This window comes from Punica granatum, chromosome 3, assembly GCF_007655135.1.
Source record: "Punica granatum isolate Tunisia-2019 chromosome 3, ASM765513v2, whole genome shotgun sequence".
Taxonomy (NCBI): Eukaryota; Viridiplantae; Streptophyta; class Magnoliopsida; order Myrtales; family Lythraceae; genus Punica; species Punica granatum.
In genome coordinates, this window is record NC_045129.1 from 12708139 (window position 1) to 12712493 (window position 4355).

The window sequence follows — 4355 nt, forward strand, 5'->3', positions numbered from 1 at the left end:
TTTTCTGCTCCTTTTCTAAATTTATTTCTCCACATAAAAGCAAAAAACATATTTACTAATGTTAGGTCATAAAAATTTTTACTCTGAGAAAATTAAGAAACATTCTTAACAAGTAATAGTCTAAATCATTTATATAAAAATTTAACTCAATTTTATCTTTCGAAATGAAACATCATACATGTACAGTAAGTTGTTGATATAGTTATTACGATAAATTGCACTGGTGGTCCAAAAAGTTTTACAAATATTTTAATATGGTATAAAAAGATTTTTTTGTTATTTGATGGTACAAAATATTTCAAAATTGTTTCAGTATAGTACAAACCGTCATCTCGCCATTGACGCTGTCAAATCGACGTTGATGATGCAAAACCGATTTTTGTGGGAATGTTACATGATGGTGCAAAATGTTTTGAAGTTGTAACTTAATTGTACAAAATGTTTTACGTAAATTACATGATGGTGTAAAATTTACAGATCTTGTAAAGGACGGCTTGATGGCGTCGTTGGCGAGATGACAATTTATTCTATATTGAAACAATTTCGAAACATTTTGTACCATCAAGTAGCAAAAAAACTTTTCGTACCATGTTGAAACATTTGTAAAAATTTTTAGACTACCAGTGTAATTTACCCTATTACTAACAGAGAAACTCATACTTGCGATGAAAATCAATAAAATCTTCAAACGAGTTTGATGATGATGAACTAGTAAAAGAAAAATTAAATTAGAAAAAAATATTGAAGAAAAAGACTTGAGAAAAAAGAATTTAATAATTTAATAATCTTAGAGTAAAATATATACGAAAATTTTCACCAAAAATATATATAAGATAATCGTCCCTAAAGGAAGTTTTAAATTGAAAATAAATGAAAAAAAATCATAAATCAAAAGATAGAAATGCAAACAATTAACTAATAAAAAGCTAGAGAACTAAAAGATCCACAGAGGTGGAAGATCGAGAAGGACCCCGGCACCATTGCCTCTACCCAACTAGCTCAAGATGCAAGCATTTCGGAAGATCCACTGGAAAATTTGTAACCCCGAAGTTGAATTGGAAGATATGGATTTACATGGAGTCTTGAATTCCCTAGAACCTGCACCTCCTTTGCCAAGAGTGATGACTCGAGATGGGCTTTCAATTGTCTTTCAATTAATTACCCAAATTGATCAAGAATTTTGTGCCTCTACCAAGGAAGCAACAATTTAATAATTATTATTATTATTGCACGCGCTTTTTCAAGATCTAAAAGGTTTCATAGACGAAGGAATGAGCTGAAGTGGCAATCGGGGGAGAATACCGATATCAATTCAAGGGGAGATTTCTATACTTTTGTATATTGTGTTCACTTTGTTTTGGTATTTACGACAATTTTTATTTATTTATTTTAGGCTTAGGAAAATAATTTAATTTATCTGTTTTGATCTTATAAATAAATTATTATGTAAACTAGTAGCTTTATTGATCAATTAAAAATTTTCAAGTACCAAATTATAATTAGTGACAACGATTTTTTCTATTTCTTACATTGTTTCATCATCGTCATTATTTATTCTGAACACATGACAATGATTTATTAAACTATCAATCGAGTTATACGATTATCTATAACTTAGGTCAACAGCCAATGTGGGATACAGAATTGAGTGCCTATTCATAGTGATGATTGCGAGAACATCTTGAACGATCCCGTCTTACAAATATATGGTGAGAAAAGCTGATACGTAATTATAATTAGTAAAAATCAAAGCACATTATTCACGAGATTAGTACTTGTATAACTAGCTAATTATTCATGGGGTGCAGTCTAATTTACGCTTCCTCATACTTATAAATATCTTGGAACATTTTAACTGTTGGAATCATTTAAAAATATAAGCTCTTATCAGAAAAATATAAGCTAGATACTAAATGCTTACTTTACGAAGGATTAGGGCTACGCAGATTGTAATCCATATAAGATTATGGCCCTTCTTGATCCTTATCAATATTCATAGTAGTTCGGCACACTACGACAACTCATTACGTCATAGAATAGAAATTGATTTTCAAGAAATTATATAAATATATATATATATATGTATATATAAACTTACAATTGCTAAGAGAAAAGCACACTAGTTTTTTCTTGATATTCTTGCGTTGTGATTTGAGTATTTGTGACAAGTGTGAAAAGGAAGTTCAGAATATATATGCTTCTGCTTGCCAACGATTTAAAACGTCTCCTCCCTCCTCTTTGAAGTTCAGCCTTCTCATCCGAGAAGCAACCTACCATGTTCGTATGATCGAAGACAGGGATGGGCCCTGGACAAGTTGAAGAGTGAAGAGGGCAGAGGAGGTATTGCAAATCGAAGAACTAGGTGCAATTTGAGCTCAATTGGAGAGGGTCCAGGCTGAAAGTTGCAACATTGGACGTTGCAACAAGACCACGTATGCCACTAAGAAAAACAAATAAAGTTAATAAAAACAACAGCCTAATCTCGGCGGCGTTTTCTTGTTACCAATCCCAGTGCTAAGAAAAACAATTAAAGTTAATAAAAACAAAAGCCTAATCTCAGCGGTGTTTTCTTGTTTACCCCCGGTCTTCGATCAAGTAAATTTGGCCGATTGCTTCTCCAATGAGCATGCTGAGCATAAGAGAGAAAGAATCTTTGACATTTTGCGCGTAAAATATAATTAAGGTCAATTAGTGCTACCAAATAATGTTACATAATTGAATGTTAACCTTACGTTTAAATTTTTTTTAAAAGAAAAAAGTTGACCTCAAATCTCATTTAAATTTTGAAACAATTATGAACTAACTTGATTTGAGAAAAATATGAAATCATGTGATTTTATTTTTCAGATTTGAAACATTTGTCTTTATCTAAACAAATCGGATGAACCACAAAATTTTGTATGCAACGTGTATCCATATTTAATCTCAATTTTTTAAACATTGATAATTAGTCCATGTTTTAATGGATAATTTCCTCTGCATTTATACTCCTCTATATTTAGCTGACGTATACAGGTCATAGTAGTCGGTACTTAAATTGCCTAACAAGAAAAGAGGGTACTTAAATTCTAGTGTTTTATGTGGTTCAGCTATTGCCATGTAGAAGTCCAATAATTGGTATACGATCATCTTATTTTCAATTAATTGTAAGAAGCATTTATTGTATTCTTAAAGCTATCTGTTTTGATCTTATTCTCACATTATTATGTAAACTAGTAGCTTTATTGATCAATTAAAATTTTAAATACGAAATTATAATTGGTGGCAATGATTTTTTCTATTTCTTACATTGTGTCTTCATCATCATCGTCATTACTTATTCTGAATACATGACAATGATTTATTAAACTATTAATCGAGTTATACAATTATATATAACTTAGGTCAACAGCCAATATGGGATACAGATTTAAGTGCTCTCTGGATATTCTATTCATAGTGATGATTATGACAACATCCTGAATGATACCGTCTTATAAAGATATGGTGAGAAAAGCTGATACGTAATTATAATTAGTAAAAATCAAAGCACATTATTCACGAGATTAGTACTTGTATAACTAGCTAATTATTCATGGGGTGCAGTCTAATTTACGCTTCCTCATACTTATATATATCTTGGAACATTTTAGCTTTTGGAATCATTTATAAATATAAGCTCTTATCAGAAAAAATATAAGCTAGATACTAAATGCTTAGTTTACGAAGGATTAGGGCTACGCAGATTATAATCTATATAAGATTATGGCCCTTCTTGATCCTTATCAATATTCATAGTAGTTCGGCACACTACGACAACTCACTACGTCATAGAATATAAATTGATTTTCATAAAATTATATAAATATATATATATATATATGTATATATAAACTTACAATTGCTAAGAGAAAGCACAATAGCTTTTTCTTGATATTCTTGCGTTGTGACTTGAGTATTTTTGACAAGCGTGAAAAGAAAGTTCAGAATATATGTATATATATATATATTTTAATATCTTCACCAAATTAAACTCTTTGTAGGCGGATTTCACTTGTAATGCTAGGGTCTAAAATCTAATGAAAGCACTTCACACCTAAACCAAATCAACATGCAAAGGGCAGTTAATAAAAGATACCCATGATCTCATAAAAAAAACTTTTTATGTAAAGTAATCACTTGACTCTGGATAACTGATTTCATATCCTCGCTATAAATATAAAACAGAATAATGCAGATCTTATCGGTGCAGCGTGTGATATTTACTTAATTAGTGTTATTAATCGATTTGACCAAGAAAGACCAATATGGAACTTTTAGGTGGTGGCATGGCAGTGTGCTTTCCGTTTTCTGGCAAAGACATTAATTAATGTAGA